This window comes from Mytilus californianus, unplaced genomic scaffold (genome assembly GCF_021869535.1).
Source record: "Mytilus californianus isolate M0D057914Y unplaced genomic scaffold, xbMytCali1.0.p SCAF_5, whole genome shotgun sequence".
Lineage (NCBI taxonomy): Eukaryota > Metazoa > Mollusca > Bivalvia > Mytilida > Mytilidae > Mytilus > Mytilus californianus.
Genome location: NW_026262701.1, coordinates 19160708 through 19180363, shown reverse-complemented (window position 1 = coordinate 19180363; position 19656 = coordinate 19160708). Strand labels below are relative to the sequence as shown.

At 31.8% G+C, this 19656-nt stretch overlaps 2 long non-coding RNA genes across 2 annotated transcripts; both read right to left on the bottom strand.

The window, feature by feature from the left end:
• Positions 1-613: 613 nt before the first annotated feature.
• Positions 614-9893, bottom strand: LOC127702104 (uncharacterized). The gene is made up of 3 exons (XR_007982284.1): positions 9803-9893; positions 3441-3529; positions 614-989 (listed from the first exon to the last, which is right to left on the bottom strand). It is a non-coding gene; the product is annotated as an uncharacterized LOC127702104 (long non-coding RNA).
• A 7349-nt stretch (positions 9894-17242) lies between these two features.
• LOC127702103 (uncharacterized) lies at positions 17243-19534 on the bottom strand. The gene is made up of 2 exons (XR_007982283.1): positions 19003-19534; positions 17243-18432 (listed from the first exon to the last, which is right to left on the bottom strand). It is a non-coding gene; the product is annotated as an uncharacterized LOC127702103 (long non-coding RNA).
• Between the last annotated feature and the right edge of the window lie 122 nt (positions 19535-19656).

Genomic DNA, 19656 nt, shown 5'->3' with positions numbered 1-19656 from the left:
AAAACCAGTCTATAATTGGCAAAGGGAAACAAATTGTGTTAAAAGTGTGTAACAACAGAATTAATTCGGTAATTGACAAAAAGACTATTAATCCGTGTTAATAGAACTGCATTTTCCTCGAATGTGACCTTCAGAATTAGACTTATCACCGGGTTTGTACTTACATGAGCAACACAACAGGTGCCACATGTAGAGCAAGATCTGCTTACCCTTCAGGAGCACCTGAGATCACCAAAGGTTTTCGGTGGGGTTCGTGTTTCTCAGTCATTAGTTCTTCTACGTTGTGTTTTGTGTACAGTTGTTCGTCTTTTCGTCGTTTTTCGTTTTTTGCTATGCATTGGCAGTTTGAATATCCCATTGGTAACTTTCACCTCTCTTTTGGAATAAATCAGAATTACATTTGTGCTACTGTTATAGTTATAAAGTTGTAGTAAAAACCTCCACAGACAGCTACAAATGTCGTTATAGTGACGTTGTTTTTTATTTTTGTTTTATGTTGGTTAATTAAGAAATAATTGATGGGGTCTTGGACTTTATTGATTTTACCATGGGTTGGCCCTTAACGCAAACTATTTTACCACGAGCGCTAGCCCAGTTGTAGAAAAAGAGCATATATAGAAACTTCCGAGTAGAAGTGCATTTTATTTAATCAATTTCAATCATACAAAAATATTTTAATAAAACATTTATCATCCAAGTTTTCAAATTTTTGTTTTATGTAAATATATGTGGCTGTTAATTTTAACCGATCAAAGAATTTTTCAAAGAATCTGTCATAGTGCTATATATAATTATACTTTTGAGTTTGAGAAGACATATCCATAAAAGGAAGTAATATTAGCATGTTGATCATTCAATATGGTCTGCAAAACCTTCAACATGTTCTGCGATCGGCTGTTGGGATCCCAGAGATATCCCATTAACCTTGACCTTCACTTTACCAGGTTTTATTTTATTGTTCAAGGCTTTGGATTTTTTCATGCATTTAACTGAAAAAAAAAAAGAAATACTTTTAATTTAATGTAATCAATCATATTAATGATGTTTAGTGTTATCCTAGTACAAACAGCCATAGTATTGCGATGTATACAAATACTGATGAATGCACGTTCCTGCAGTTCACATGTACAGTCTCTTTGAATCATGCTTATAGATGTACACTTTGTCTGAAATTGAGCACATGTAAGATCCGCAGAATAATTGTATCTTAATTACTGTTTACGATTCTATTAATTTCAGTGTTTTCTTCTCGGACTCGTTTAAGCATAATCGACAAGTTTTTGTTAAGATCAAGAAGACAAACTGGGCAGATGTGAGCGTCAATACCGAGATGTCGGACAAAAAACATATTCCGGTACCAAAATTTTCCATGAAATATGAAATGTATTTGAACTAATCTCGCTTTTGTACAATTTTCAAAGCTGGTACGAATATATTCAATAATTTCCGACTGTGTACTCAAACAATTTTCAAAACATATTGGCAATTGTCGCATTGGGATATTCCAAAACATTTTTAACACGTATTAACAAATATATTATAATATCTCTTTAGTCAACGTTAATTATCTTGCTGTAGGTTGTAAGCATCTATGCTTAATTCTGAAAACCATCTTCCTAAAAAACGAGAACGGACTGCATCATAAATGGATTTTAATCACAATTTAATGTAAATCTCATATAGATCAGTAAACGTGAGATACGGATATTACAGAAAGACAAAGGTCTGCTTTATATCTAGATCTTTTCATCGCTATTGACACAGATGGACAACTTCAAACTATAACCCATGTCAAACGTGATAAATTCAACTTTCCTATTGTAAATGTGCCTTTTCTCAGCAGTAACAAACCCTCTGCTCCATCGTATTGCGTTTACATATCTCAGTTAATGAGTTACGCTCGTGCATGTTCACATTGTATATGGACTTCATTAAAAAGAGTGTGCTTCTTACACAAAACCTGCTCGTACAAAGTTATGAGGAAGAGGGACTTAAATAAATACTATACAAGTTTAACGTTGTGGTTGTTAACAAATTGGTTAACTGATACGATCTCTAGCGACTCGCAGTTTCCAGATTGTGACATTTTGACTGAGTTAAGATTCACATGACGGATAAGGAATGCATAGAGAAGACGTTTACCTTATAGACGCATCTGGTCTCGTTCCTTTGGAATTCATGCGATTTCGTTAGTTTTTGTGAGTGTTTTTTTTTAACTTGATTTGTCTCTTTCCAATCAATTTATGAGATATGAACACAGGTTTAACTACTGTTGACTTCTGAAGGCTTTTACCTGTTTTTTTTCCCTTCGTTAAACATAACTGAAATGAACCCTTCCATGGATAACTAAATCATGGGTGTTAGCGTTTAATCCATTGAAAATTCTTTTTTTACCCTAAATTTGTTCACATGAAATACAAGTAGCTTGATGCATATGAATGACTTTTCGATAGATCCCTCCAGGCGGATTTGATTTCAACAACTGATACCTATTTGTTTAAACAGTTAATTTAAACTGTTACTTCTTTTATAATTGTTGTGAAGTAAGGTTGACTATCCATCGGGCCATAGTTGACCTTAGGCGATCTTTTACGTTCTGTTTAAGCATTTTGATTATAAACTCTCAAATGCGTTTTATATTTTTAGCCTCCAAACTTTTGGTCACGATCTTACTTGATGGAGGAAATTTCGGGAAACGTATTTTGCGAATTGAAATGATATTTCACTTGGTAATAACCCAGTGACTGGATTTTTAAAGCATTTAATTACATTAAAGATACAAATTTTACTGATATTTTTTTAAATAACACATCTTGATTACAGTTTATGAAGTGGGTAATTTTTAGAAAAATACGGAACTCTCTTTGAAATTGAAATCTAACCTGGGTATTGTTTTTACCTATATGTGTTTATTTGTTTTTCAATATACTTGGACTATAGAGTGAAAGTGTTTTCTGATCAGATTTATAGTGTACTTTGATTAATTAACATTTTATAATGCATAGATCGAGATCTAAAAAAAAATCCCTTATAAAGTTTCGTGCATGTTAAATGTCAGGAATCTTGTTAAAGCTTGTATTGGTGGCATATTATATACAGCTCTTGGCATTTCCTGAAGATCGTATGACAACTTTAGACATCGTTTGTTTTTGTTTGCGTCTTTGAGTTGCCTAATGAATGGTGTGTACTACATATCTCCTTATATCTATATTTTTAATTATTCTTATAAATAGAAACATAATGTAAAACGTTAATTTCAAATCCTTTACATGCAGCAATAAATCAAAGATGTGATGTAAGTAGACGATAAATATTGTTGCACTACCAGTAGAGTATTTTATATAACATTATGATTTTAACATAAATAATACAGCCAAAACATTTTGTGATTATAGCAAAATTAAAATGAGAAAATGGGTGACTTTAAATGAAATACATACAACACTTAAAAAGGATCCGACAACATTTGAATGCATTTGATATAATGTCACCGGTGTCATCTTCGCTAGAGCTGTCACACATTTTAAATCTGCAAAAAATAAATGATGATTATAATAATAATAATGATTATAAGGAAAGTATGCTCAACTGAAATATTTTATGTCCACTGCCCGATTGGAGTTTAGTATGTGAACTTGTATACAATGTCATTGCAGTATGTGTTTGATTTGTGTTATGACTTTGAATAGTGGCAGTAAATAATTTTGTTTATAAACTATGCTATATTATGATGTCATGTGTTATATGATGTCCTTTATTTTCCAGGATGATTTATTATTTTTTTTCAGTATTTGAAACTTAAAATATGATCCACGATAGGTTTCCTTGCATTAATTCATAAATTATTACTGCACTTCCGCTGTTTTTCGAAATTTTAAACTTGGATTATAGCGTTAGAACTTAGAGTGAATTTCCCTGATAGTATGTACTGAACGTCAAGAGAAAATAGCTAAGTATGAAATGTCTGTGCATTGGATTTCTTATTAGTGAGAACAACTTTCGTGTAAACCTTGTCAATTTCCATTTCTTCTTTGTAAGAAATAAACAAACAAACACACATTGAACTTTTTTAGTGTAATTAAAGAGTAATACTGTGTGTAACTGTTTACCATATCGAATTATATTATTATACAAACACGTAAAAAGGTGGGATAAAAAAACTCATCAATGATACCAGGTTTACACAAGACTCGTCAGTGACGTTCGTGTAAGAACAATGTAAATAAATATCAAATCAAACACGAATTTTAAAAAAGACGATTAAGCCAAGCAAGAATTCATAAAAACAAAATGTGAACAATACTGCTAAAGTTATGATTTGGAGTAGAAACATCTTAACATCTTAGTGTTTCGAATAGTTCAAAATTTTAAAAACAAAAAATTTACAGAAAATTCAATAACAATGATATGTTTTGTCAATATATAGTCCTATGACCACTGGGATTTTGATACCCGGAGGAACTAAACGTATCTTTTAATGACAGAAGTGACATCGACCTTGTGGTTGTAAAAACTCTTTAAAAATACAAGCATTAAAACTTCCTCCCACCGGCGCGCGATTCCGCTAAACAAAACTCATCAGTTACATTCCAAGAAACTATCGTTTAAAGACCAAATCAAACACGACGTTGAAGAGCATATCAAGCCAACAATGACAAAAATTTGTGCTAAATACGACTTAGGCCATCTATGCTTGGGGGTAGGATACCCTTAGTGTTATGAATAATTCAAAATCTTATAAACAGATGAAATAAAAAAAAGAGAGGCGAAATATACAAAAGGGACATTCAAACTCAAAGTCTACAATATACTGACAACGCCAAGACAAAAATAGAAAAATACAAAAAAGACCAACAACAGTACACAAAACACAACCCAGTAAAATGATTACCAATGAACCTTTCATATTTGTGTCCTGATTTATTTGCACAATTATGCTACATATATCAGTAACGCACGATAACTAGATCAATTATGCAATATTACTGTCTTCCAAATTGAACTTTGATGAGTTGGAAACAAATGTGTGAATAAAATGTATGCTTCAGCTATTTTAAAACGGATTTTATTAACTCGTCATCATACGGAATAGGAGTACGGAGTACGGAGTAATCAGGAACTCTACAAATGCGATAAACGGTTGCAACTTTGGACTTATTTGGATATTGTTAGATGATAGTTTGAAATTAATTTCATATGAAAAACATCATTTAACAAGTGGATAATCTTTTTCCATTCAGAGAAAAGGTGTGGATAATTATGAGTATTAATTGAGTGGCACAACATTGCTTACACTTACTATGACTATACTTTGTCTTGCAATTCTCAAATCTCAATAAACCATTTAAAATTATTTTGTGTGGGTTTTTTTTCTCATTCATTTATACCTTCTCATTCGATCATTAGCGTTACATTTCATTGTATGTTCTTCGTTTTATGTTAAATGCTCATGTACCATGTAAAAGCAATTTAAAACATCCGGAAAATCTGTTTTCGAAATATTTAATTTGATTTAAATTTTTTTCTTATCTTTTATGAATCTAACATGCACTTTTATGCATGCGGATACGAGACTGTCTAATTAATTTCAAATTGTAAAATAAAACGGTAAATCCCCTGTAAAAAAATGCCGTATTCTTCATAAAATAATATACACATGAACATGTATATACTTAAAAAGATATTCCCTGAAATGGAGGACGTAGGCATGTATATATGTATTAATTGCTATGTACTTTTAAATATATTACATCACTAGACTACACATAAGAACAGTTAATCCCCAAAGAGACATTCACCTTTATTTCCATTCTCAATTTTATTTACCTTTATTGATTTTACTTATACAATTAATGTTTTATATATATAGATGTTTATTGCAATCAGTAAAATGAATTGGACACATTTTGTTCAAATGTACTTTGCTCACAATTTACTCTACTATGAGTATAAGGCGTTATTTGAACTAATTATAAAACAAGTTGCTTTCTTTAAAAAAAGAAAAGCAATACGTGAACCAAAGACCGCTGACTGGTCACCAAAAATTGTTGCTAAATTTTTGTTTGCTTTTGAATTGAAATAATTGTCTGTGAATAGAATAAAATAATGATCATGTTAAAACACCTTTATCAAGAATATGTAATTGTGTGTAGATTCTTGCACAAGTCAGTTGTGAGCAATGTTGGATAGTTGTGAATAGAAAAGTGTATATATACAGCTACTATCTGAATATACATTTTAAGGTTCGACTATTTTATTTATTACTTGGGAGTGTACACAATTTTTTCATAATCCTATTGCAACCCCAGTTTCTGCAAATCGGATGTCTAGTGCAAATTGCACAAATCAATCGCAATATAAATGTAAGCACTCAGTTTGCTTTATAATCTGGATTATGCATTTATTCTATCTATCATATCTTCATATTTTGTTTCCTGGATGCCTTCAATTATTCTTAACTCGTTATTGAAGCTGTCTGTACTCATGGTAGATGTTGTATAGATAAATTTAAAGTCCAATTTCCATGTTAAGTGAAACCCTGTGGCATGCAACTTATAAGAATGTTTCGTATATTTTTGTAGAGAGTAACACACCAGCTTTTTTGGGATCATTTATATAGAGACTTATTTTGGTCTCATAAAACATCACAAATTTTACAGATTTCCTGATTTTACTTTAATCAATCCAAATATTCTAAGGAAAACTTGGTTTTGAAGAATATCTTATTTTCAGAAGTTTTATGAATACCTGAACATACTCTCAAACAAAACAATTTATATAAAAAGATATGTAGATATAAAAAGATACCAGGATACAAATTTTAAACGCCAGACGCGAGTTAATTCTAAAAAGAATCATCAGTGACGCTCGAATAAAAAAAGTTTAAAAGGCCAAATAAAGAAGGTAGTTGAAAAGAATTCAGGACCCAAAATTTCGAAACATATATTAATATAATAGTTGAATTCGGATGTCAAACTACCTACCTCAAGTGTTTTGACTCCGGTGTCATTGTCATTCAATCCGGAATTTGTGTTTGAAGCAAACCGATAGTGTGCTTGTGAACAGAATGATATATAATGTGAATGAACCAAGATAGTTAGGATAGCTGGTCAACACAATGAATAAACTTTTCAAAATCGTACCATAGTACAAATATTAAGATGCTTTAATGTTGAACTATTAAAACAAACAAACTAAAAAAAGTATTGAAATTTTATAATTAACATACATTCCTATCTATGATTTTTTTCCAAAAAAGTTAGAATATAATATCAATAAACACAAACGTCAAGTATTAACGGATGGACATTTTATTTATCAAATCAATCTCTTCTTGAAGTCTAACATTCCACTACATTAATATATTGCTTATATACAAAATATAAGCAGAGACTTATAGATCCACACTAAACAGTATAAAATGATTAACATTGTAATTAAATTTTTGTTATGATTATTGTAAATTAAAAATATTAATTACGTTTTTTTTTTGTGAGATGCAAGGATTTAAAATCCTTGTGAATTGAAACCATGCAAGTATTTTTTTCATTCACGACCGTTTAAAATTTAGATATTTAGCTAACTTTGGGTACGCACCCCTGCTCATTTGTGCTCAAAAGTTGCATATAATTTTCATAAATGTAATGACTGTTCAAACCTGTGAGAGATAATGCACGTATATATGACAATTTTCCTTATATTCTATTAAGAATAAATTTAGTCTTAGTTTAAACTTAATAAGGAATATTATCTTGGTCTGGTAGTATCTATTAATGAAATTAAATATTTTTGACAAAAAAAATCCTTTTATTTAATTATCTTTTTGCTTTTCGACCACTGTGTTTCCGACCTAAGATAAATATTTATAACAGAAATATCATTTTCTTAATTTTCTTCATGCTTTCCAAAATTTTCTTATGCTATGATTGAAATACAAATTATCAAATGATAAACGTTCAGAAATAATCAGTTTGTTCTGGGACATTATATATCAATACACTATTCCCAGGTTTATTGTCACAATGCACAACAGCACGCTGTATTAAATACTGCACACACAACGCGTACAGGGATCGTCTCAAAGCATGAATTATATAATTGCGTTATCATAATACTTGATATTTAATAAACATTCGCATTATTTAAAACACAGTTGTTTTGTCAAAAGGCAAATAGGTTCTAACATATAATGATTTTTTGACTGCAATCTAGTCATTATTGTTTTACTATCCAATCTACAAATGAACTTTGATTGTTCAAATATACAATGTCACGTAGTAGCCTATCCATAGAGGGACCAAATCAAAGACATAGATAACTACCTGTATAATTGATAGAAAATTTTCGAGACGTTCCGAGAATCTTGATTCTGAGGATATCGAATGGCCCATAGACACTTCCAAAACTCACCAATATATAACCGTGACACCCCCTCAGGGGGTTCACCGCAAAAAGGAAGATCTGGTAGAGACCAGAGACCATTATCTATTATATTTGTATCATTCATTTACGAAGTATGTGACTTACTTAGTACAACAATTACGATTTGAAGTTTAAACAACAAAAACTTAAGATAACTTTACGAAATGTTTTTATGATGAGTAATTTTTATTTATAGAAATTCATGCTTTCACAATTTGTAACTTTCATATATTTGACTATGTACAGAAAATAAATATTTATCAACGGACTTAATAACTGACGCCACTCTTATTAACAGAAATAGGATCATAGGATAGAGAGCAATTGTATCGTACTAATTAAACTACTTAGACTGAAATTAAATTTAAAAGTAAAGTTTGTTCTACATTTTTCATCATTATGTTTTTGATTTATTCGATTCACTTTTTTTCATAAATAAAAAAAGAAATACATAACTTTCACAACTCAATTCACATATTTACAAAGGGTTGAGGTCCTAACCGGTTAAGCAATATAAGCACAAAAAGATGTTGTATGCTTGCCAATGAGACAACCAGTAGTCAACTGATGTGGATGTAAATTACTATAATAGTTCACCGTACGGCTTTCAACAATGAGCGAAACCCATACCGTATAGTAAGCTATTACATGCCCTAAGATAATAAAAAAGAAAAAAAAAACAAACAAACAAAAGAAATGAATGAAAACTAATTAATGACCGGACGAACTAAAACTTTCAAGTTGTATACATTAACCTAATGGTTGCTATGGGTTCTTACAAATACTTAAGAATCATCATTTACGTCTGAACTTATAGAAAATAAAGAAACGTGTAAAAAGAGAAGTCAATAAGACAACAACTTAACAACAAATGGACCCCCCCCCCAGGAAAACATAAAAAAACCATCAGAAAGCCAACAATGAATGTACCCCTCCCTCATCCCATTAAAAAGTATATATAATTTTGAATTTTTGGTATAAAAATCGTTAACATCAGATATGTTGGGTTACGGAATATATATTTGTGGACTGTTTTGTCCCTCAGATTCTTTTAGACATTTTAACATTTTAACTAGCAAACAGAGAACGTTTCCTGCAGAAATGTCATATTAAACAAAATGCCTTCGTAGCAAAACAAAAAAAAAAACTAATCATATTTAGCTGAAATTAAAAATTATTTTTGAAGCAGATATTTCGAAATATAACTAGATCCCCTGTAGATGAAACAGACATATACTTCAACAATAACCATATTAGCTGATGATGAAGATAGTAGTGTATTACAGTTGTCTAAGTAAGAGACAATTATTAAATTTAGAATTATACAATTTAAAATACTTTACGTATTATTTTCTATCAATATATTCTTAATCATACCTACATAATCATACGTTATCCAGTGGAAGAAATAAAAACAGGATTTGTTTTTAATTAGTTAGTATTTCTATTTATATAAAAATTCTATTAACCATGACGAAGAAAACCACATTTTGAACGTCCTGTTTTTCTCGAAATGTTTCATTCGATTTAAACCATTTGATATTTAATTGGTTTACATCAAACGACACTAATGTAAACATAACTATTTTCAAATTCCTTGTATTTCAAAATTGTTGATTAAAACGGTTAATCCCCGCAAGTCTTGTTAAAATTGCCAAAAAAAACGTGTTTTCCAAGCTGAAATTGCAAATATGGTGGATGGTACCATAGGGTGCATGTCTCAACCCTTAATGAAGATGATGCCTTGCGTTTTCTTTTTCAAGTATTAAAAATAAATTAATTTATAAATGATACAATCAACTCGAGTATATGTTTTAGACATTTATTATGTGACTAATGTAGACTTAGTGAGTTATTCATGAACTAGATTTAGGCAGGATGAACTGTAGCGGAAAAAAAGGTTTCAAATTTCTTATGTGTTATTCGACGCTTGGATTTCGATATAATTCGAGATAATGCGTCGTTTGTGCTCAAAACTCAAAGCTATGAATAAAATTGAGATGGGTGACCATGAATAAAACTGCTTAACTCGCAAAATAAGACTAAAATCTAATTTATAGCATGTAATTTTATTAAATATAAGCTGCCTGTACAATAAACAGAAAAGATTCAACGAAAAAGTAGACCCCAACAGGACACTATACATGATATTGTGTTTAACACACGACTTACAATACGTTTTTGTTGTGCGTTTGTATTTTGACAAGTTTTTGTCGCGATATAGTCAGCATGTGTTGTAATCTTTGACTAAAATGTTGAGTGCAATGACACGTTCTTATCAGGATTACTCCAATGAACAAGTCTTAAGTGTCTACAGCTTAATCTCCCTTTTTATCTCAATGGTCAGCTATGCCCATCCAAAGTCTTCCATGTTCTAAAAAAAAAAAAATATTACTAAAATTAATGAAAGACAAGGATCATTCCAGTGTTCAGTGACACTTTATTTCACTTTGAAATGTTTAATTTTAGTTTTTTTCTTTCTTTATATAGATATTTTTATCACCGTATACATTTTTAAGGCTGGATAATTGCTGAATTATATAATAATGACGCTTCGTATTAAAATGGTAATTATTTCAATGTCGAATTATTATGATTTCATAACTGCAATTGGTAGTAGATGTAAAATATTTGAACACATAAATATAATATATATAAATATAATACTGATTAAGGTACACACGACAAGTATTTTATGAACGACATTCATACATGTATGATAAATGTTTGCTATGGAAAACAAAGGCTTGGAAGACCAACTATATGCGGTTAATTTATCACAACAACTAAAAAGAGCCTGGAAATAACAATAAAAATTGCTGAAGTCAACTTTGCTGAGGGAGTTGCGACCTTAGTTTTGATAATTTGAGTTATTAATACTAGTAAACTGAAATTATAAATATGATAAAATTTTGCCAAGTACAAAAAGGGATGCCTGCAGAACGGTTAATACTCTTAAGGAACTGCCATGTCACCCGTAGGGCACCGACTCAGATATAGTAACATATACATGTGTATATTTATTCCCTACATATGTTGTTGCTGTTTTGTTTCTTTTCTGTACGAAACCAGAGTTTCAAATCTCCTTAATTAATAGTATATAACAGGTAAAGTAGTCTTGATTGTTTGCAAACTGGGTTTTAATTTTCTGTCTTTGCGTTTACACATTATTTGGTTAATTCATTTGAATTCAGAGTAGTTCTGACTAGACATCATTGAGATGGGAGCCATCTCTGTGGACCCCGTTGACCTTGAACTTTGACCTAGGAAGTTGTACAAACATTATGACACACCCTCTAGTATTGGTTAATATACATGTCAAGTATAAAGTATGAAATTATAACGGTTGTCTAGATATAGAGCGGACACAATTTGTTACGGACGGACTGATCACTATAGGGCGACCCACTACTACGCGGGCCCTAATTAAACAACAATGACCATGCTTTGTAATTTTGTGCAATTCAATGCAAATGATTATAATGAACTACATTTCTTTTCTTTATATTTGTTTTTCTTGGGGGTGGAGGGTTAACATTCACTTTTAATTTTTTTTCAGACTGTCCTACTTGTCTGTAAGATAACGTTACCGTATCGTGCACATACCCAAAAAGTCAGTGTTCTGTTGTGAAATGAACTTGAGGTTGTATAGCAAAAGCTCGTTTGGTTGAATATAACTACAAAACCATATGTTAAACTCAACAAGACTTCATGATATTGCAATTTGGTCATTTATTTTGAGCTTTCTCGAAAGTATGTAAATTTAGTTGTTGGTGATGAATTGTTTGTGGTTTCTCCTTGAAATATACTTAGTTAAGCCTTCCAATTGATATTTTATAGTGTGTTTTTCTATGTTGTGATGTTATACTATTGTTTCAGAAAAGGGAGAAGGTTTGGTACCATTAAAACGTATAATCCCGCTGCAAATATTTGCACCTGTCCTAAATCAGGAATCTGATTACAGTAGTTGTCGTCTGTTTATGTAGTTCATACGTGTTTCTCGTTTCTCGTTTTTATATAGATTAGACCGTTGATTTTTCCGTTTGAATGGTTTTACACTAGTAATTTTTTGGGGCCCTTTATAGCTTGCTGTTCGGTGTGAGCCAATGCTCCGTGTTGAAGGCCGTACCTTGACCTATAATGGTTTACTTTTATAAATTGTAACTTGGATGGAGAGTTGTCTAATTGGCACTCATACCACATCTTCCTATATCTTTTTGCAAAATAAACCTTTGGAAAGTCACTGTCGTAAATTACACTCAGTCGAGAGAGTTGCTCAGATGCAGGGTTACCTTATCGTATCTATTATTAGTTTACTTTAGTTAGGTAAGGAATCAAGAGATCACCTGGTGAGAATGGTGACATTACCTGGATGAACAATATCGTACACATTAAATCAATAATCAATGATGTGAAGGTGGTTTAAAAATTTACACATTAACTAAACCACAAGGTCGTTTCAATATGATTATTTTCTCTATTTCAGAACCTATTTTTCATTATGAAATACAACCGACGTTTGGTTACTGTAATGAGAAATAATGAGGAAACACCGATATAAAAATGGCGTTATTTTAATCAAAGCGCGAAAGCGCTGTAAAGGCAGTTAATTACAGGTTGTGTGTATTTTTAGTCCAGTTATATCATTATCTTGCATAGTACAGTGTACTTATCAGAGGTGGCTTTCAGTATTTAAGATTTAGAGTTCTCTAATGATATTGAACAAGTTTTATGAATGTCATATTCTGAGCACTATATGAAGGCGTTTGTTCTCACTTGTTTATGAACTTGTGCATTATATCCAGTTTGTACCTTTTTTATCTATGTTTTTAGTCAAATTAGTTATCAAATGTACCAGGATTATAATTTAATACGCCAGACTCGCGTTTCGTCTACATAAGACTCATCAGTGACGCTCAGATCAAAATAGTTATAAAGCCAAACAAGTACAAAGTTGAAAAGCATTGAGGACCCAAAATTCCAAAAAATTGTGCCAAATACAGCTAAGGTAATCTATTCCTTGGATAAGAAAATCCTTAGTTTTTCGAAAAATTCAAAGTTTTGTAACAGGAAGTTTATAAAAATGACCATATAATTGATATTCAAATACTGTTTAAAATAGTTAGGCATGTTCTTTTTAGAAATAAGTAAATGTTATCAACTGTATTTTATTTAACTCTGCAAATGTGGTTTGTTACTGGTAAGTATGGATGATAGTTGTTTCATTGGCAATCATAACACATCTCCTTATTTATATAATGATCTATATTCAACAACCTCAGGTACAAAAAAAAATGTATGTAACTAAACTGATGGGAAACCTTTGACTTCTTTCTTTTATATAAACTTTTGATTTGGTACCATAGAACTATGTAGAATAAATGTACATTGCAACATGTCAACTCTTTCAATGACAATACTTTTTTAGAAACTATAGCTCCAAGCAAAATTATATTTACAAGTTTAAAGTAATTTATGAATGAAAAAAGGAGTTCTTAATTAAGAAATAAACTGATTCGCTGAGCGCAGCTGGATACACCGCAGAGGTCCAACCCTGAACAGTTGGGGCAAAAATGGACACAATATTCAAGCTTGATACAGGTCTGTATTTGGATTGTAATTAAATATTTTACATATTATAGTTTCTGAATAAATGTAGTCAAAGAACTTGAAATCGGTTATATGAATTGAATTTATATTCAATTAAGATTTCTTGCTGTTGTGCAATAAACTGTGCTGTTGCGCAATACTTAATAAATCTGTTGCCAGACTATAAAGAATAAAGTTCAATTTCTTCTCAATGTCATATTTGAAATTTATGAAAATCTATAGGGAGATTACATCAATAGCTATAAATAATTCACCCAAGTTTCATGCGAACTGCTTAAAGCATTTTTGAGTTGTTGTCCAACAACAGTGCACACGCTGAAATGTCTCGCCTTCTTTACTAATCACTGATATTATGTTGATAGTCCTTAATATAAAGCTTTATTACAACTGTCACATAAACTTAACATTAACCAAGAAAACTAAACATTGACCAATGAACCATGAAAATGAGGTCAAGGTCAGATGAACCATGCCAGGCAGGCATGTACAGCTTACAATTCTTTCATACAACAAATATAGTTGACCTATTGCTTATAGTTTAAGAAAAACAGACCAAAACACAACTAGATACGCCCGCAGAGGTCCAACCCTGAACAGTTGGGGCAAAAATGGACACAATATTCAAGCTTGATTCGTCTGAATTTGGATTGTAATTAAATATTTGACATATTATAGGTTTCTGAATAAATGTAGTCAAAGATCTTGAAATTGGTTATATGAATTGAATATGCAATTAAAGATTTCTTGCTGTTGTGCAATACTTAGTAAACCTGTTGTCAGACTATAAACAAATAAAGTTCAATTAATTCTCAATGTCATATTAGAAATTTATGAAAATAAAAAGGGAGCTTACAACAATAGATATAAACAATTCACCAAAGTTTCATGAGAATTGGTGACAGCATATTTGAGTTATTGTTCGAAAACTGGAAAATCACCCCTTTTTTAATGAATAAAACCCCATAACTCAGAAATGTAAAATGTAAAATTTATAAAATTCTAAAGGGAGCTTACATCAATACATACAAACAATTCACCAAAGTTTCATAAGAATTGCTGTCAGCATTTTAGAGTTTTTGTCCGAAAACTGGAAAATCCCCCCTTTTTTTATGAATAAAACCCTGTAACTCGGAAACGTAAAATCTAAAATTTATAAAAATCGAAAGGGAGCTCATGTCAATAGATATAAACAATTCACCACAATTTCTTGCAAGTTGGTGAAAGCATTCTTGACTTATTGTCCGAAAGCTGGAAAATCCCCCTTTTTTTAATGAATAAAACCCCATAACTCGGAAACGTAAAATCTAAATTTTATAAAAAATGAAAGGGAGCTCACGTCAATAGATATAAACAATTCACCAAAGTTTTATGCAAATTGGTAAAAGCATTTTTGAGTTAATGTCCGACATGTTGACGACGGACTGACAGACGGTCAACCATAATACGTCCCGTAAACGGGCGTATAAAAACTTAACAGAGCAATGAACTGTGAAAATGAGGTCAAGGTCAAATAAAACCTGTGCAACTGACATTAAGATCATAAAATATTTACATACACCAAATATAGTTGACCTATTGCATATAGTATTAGAAAAAAAGACCAAAACTCAAAATCTTAACTTCGACCACTGAACCATGAAAATGAGGTCACGGTCAAATGACACCTGCCAGCTAGACATGAACATCTTACAATCATTCCATACACCAAATATAGTAGACCTATTGCATACAGTATAAGAAAAACAGACCAAAACACAAAAACTTAACTATAACTACTGAACCATGAAAATGAGGTCCAGGTCAGATGACACCTGCCAGTTGGACATGTACACTTTACAGTCCTTCCATACACCGAATATACTTGACCTATTGCTTATAGTATCTGAGATATGGACTTGACCACCAAAACTTAACCTTGTTCACTGATCCATGAAATGAGTTCGAGGTCAAGTGAAAACTGTCTGACGGACATGAGGACCTTGCAAGGTCGCACATACCAAACATAGTTATCCTACTACTTATAATAAGAGAGAATTTAACATTACAAAAAATGTTAACTTTTTTTTCAAGTAGTCACTGAACTATGAAAATGAGGTCAAGGACATTGGACATGTGGCTGACGGAAACTTCGTAACATGAGGCATCCATATACAAAGTATGAAGCATCCAGGTCTTCCACCTTCTAAAATATAAAGCTTTTAAGAAGTAAGCTAACGCCGCCGCCACCACATCACTATCCCTATGTCGAGCTTACTGCGACAAAAGTCGCAGGCTCGACAAAAAACTGGAAAATCCCAATAAAACACCATAACTCAGAAATGTAAAATCTAAAATTTATAAAATTCTAAAGGGAGCTTACGGATTGATAATTTAGTCTTAGATGTAAGATTTTTATATCAGTTGTTAGTGGCTTTGAACTAGCTGTCAGTAACTGCAAGTACTCTCAGATCTGTACTTTCTGTCTTTTTCTTGTTTGGATGTACAACTACCCGACCACATCCACTTGTATTTGTATTTATCCATCTGATGAGTTAAGCCTCTTTCAAGTGATTTTTATAGTTCGTTCTTATATTGTACTGTTACACCACTGTCCCAGGTTAGGGGGAAGGTTGGGATCCCGCTAACATGTTTAACCCAGACACATTCTGTATGTACATGTATGTGCCTGTCCCAAGTCAGGAGCCTGTAATTCAGTGGTTGTCGTTTGTTTATGTGTTGCATATTTGTTATATTCGTTCATTTTTTGTACATAAATTAGGCCGTTAGTTTTCTTGTTTGAATTGTTTTACATTGTCATTTCGGGCCTTTTATAGCTGACTATGCGGTATGGGCTTTGCTCATTGTTGAAGGCCATACTGTGACCTATAGCTGTTAATTTCTGTGTCATTTGGTCTCTTGTGAGAGTTATCTCATTGGCAATCATACCACATCTTCTTTTTTATATTTACATCAACAGATATAAACAATGCACCAAAGTCAAGGTGAGACAACAAAACTTAGAGGTAAGATCTCTGAAATTTTTTACACGGTACAAGTTTTTCTCATTGTTGGAGATTGTACGGTGACAGTAACACCTGTAACTGCTTAAACCCATTTCTTATGCACTTTAGTTCGATAAACTCACTGAATATCATACCACATCTCCTTATTTTTATATGCATTACAATTTACATGTGCATGTAATTATAAATATATATATATCAGAACAAAATTCATTGCGTCACTTTTATTTCTGCATCCTTTGGCACAATACAAGTTTTAAAATTACACAACATAAAACAACTAAATGTTATTTCAGATGAAAGTTTTGTTTCAGTTCCATTCATAGGATTTGTTAGAATTTTGTATGTTTTGCCAAGTCCAATAATTCGCTCTATGTGCACATGTTAATTGGAGACTTTTCTATCCCGTATAAGAGTTTTGGAACTAATTCTGTTTCTTTTTTTGAAAAAAGTTAGCAAACAAATCTTGCACATTTAAACCTTTGTCTGCCATCACACTGTCACCTGGATCACATAACTGAACTACATTTTGTATTCTACATCTTTCAACTATTTCATAGTCACTGGTAGAACCAACATATGCAGTAGAGACATAGTTGACTAAACCACCAGGCGTCGAACATACGAGTATTTTCAGTGTTTCTGTTTTTATATGATGAAAAGGTTGCCTGAGCTCTAGGAGCTTTAGTTTTATCACGGGATATTCTGTGCTGTCAATAATAATCCAAGTCGTAGGAAACTTTAATTTGAAGTTGGATGGCGAAAAATGCCTGACTTAACCACTAGATGGCTAAGTGTTAGCCTCACACCACTGTTTAGGCATAAAAACAATCCATGTATATACACAATATTCTTAACACTAGATTCAATCTAGAATCTAGAAAGTTCAAAGTTGGTTGTATAATGCCTCAATTTCATCAGTCATAAAAAAACTGATTTTCAACTGACACCCTATCAATTTGAAAATATATGTATCTCGAACAATGTGCTGTTGGACCAAGTGTGGTCAAAACAAATAAAAATTTAGTATACAACTCTAAACTGGTATAAAAATGCATGGCTGTGTCAAGTGTCTTCATTTCAAAATTCTCTGCTGAAAACATAGACATTGATGGTGTTTGCGTAATTCCATCTTTGAAGCTCAACATTAGCTCAGCAGTTGGTGGTGGACAGTCATAAATCCTTTCTGCAGTATGAATGACTTCTTCAGGAAAACCAACTTTACAATCAAAACTTTCCTCTAGATTTCTACTACAATATTCATCAAGTTTAGTTCTTTTGTTTTCACAGGAAACTGCCCTGATTTTTCTTTTTGCGTACGATTCAGTCTCTTGCTTGGTCCAGGAAAATAGGCTGGGAATGGCAGTAGACTTAGGTCTCTGTATGGTGGGTTTGCGCCCTGAAAAAGGTTATAAAACATTAGTTTTTTGATAATTAAATGAACTTCCATTAGCAATGTATACTTTGTATTACCTGGCGAAATATTAACTAGATTTATTCATTACAATCTGGATAAAACTATGTTTGCCTGATTCAATGTATGTTATGTAAATCCAAAGGACAAACAATGAGAGACTTATGCAACAAACGTACATTGTTTGTACCTAAATAACTATAATATTGATGAGAGCATGTCATTGTTTTGTTCCTGTTAACATTGTCATTGATATTTTTCAAGAAAGTCTATGAGGCATAGCTTATGCATTCCTGTCATTACTACATTAGCATAATTAGTGCTAAAATAATTCTCAGTATGATATACCTCTTGTAAGAAATCATTATAACTGTAGCAATCACCAAAAAATCTCAAACAGATCACATTGAATCGTAATCCAAAAAATTATGACGTTTTGAATTAACCACCCCCTTTTATTCTAAAACGATAATTGCGGTTGTAAACAGGCTTTGGTTTATTCGCATGGCGATTACATATATAACTATATATTTCAAAAAGAAAATAGAGTTTTACCATGAATAGTTTCCTGCACGTAGTCTTTTTCAGTAAAATGTGCCTTGCAAACAACAGCTGATTGAGATGGACTCCACGATGAAATCGTGTTCTCGTCCAATCTGCGTTTGGGCCATGGCGTTGATCCAACTTTTCCTTCTTTTTAAGTCATTTGGAAATGCATGTCCTTCTCTTAAATGACATCCAGGTACACAACAACAAGTACTTGGCATCGTTAATTTAAAATGTAACTGAAATAGTTGCACAGTGCAGAAACCGGAAGTTGAGGAACAGGATCGGCTACCACGGCGCCACCTATTCAGGAACGATAATTTGCTACTTTATATAACTGCGAAATAACAATAACGTTAGACGGGTTCACGTGCATAAACAGAAATGCGCTTTAAATTGTATAATATAATTAATGTTCAGTCGACTCTTAATTATTATATCAACGACTGAAATGATTTATAAACATCTAGATTGCAGATAACACTCGAAATTAACCCGAGCTCTTTCCACACGGAATTCAAATAATTCTAGTTTGTCAATCGGTTGACTGCTTATAATGCAAAATACAAATATATCAAAAGTTTTTAAAACTAACAAAACACAATGATCGTTTCTCTATTTCCCAATGTAAATGAAATGAAACAAAAAACATTTTATATCACA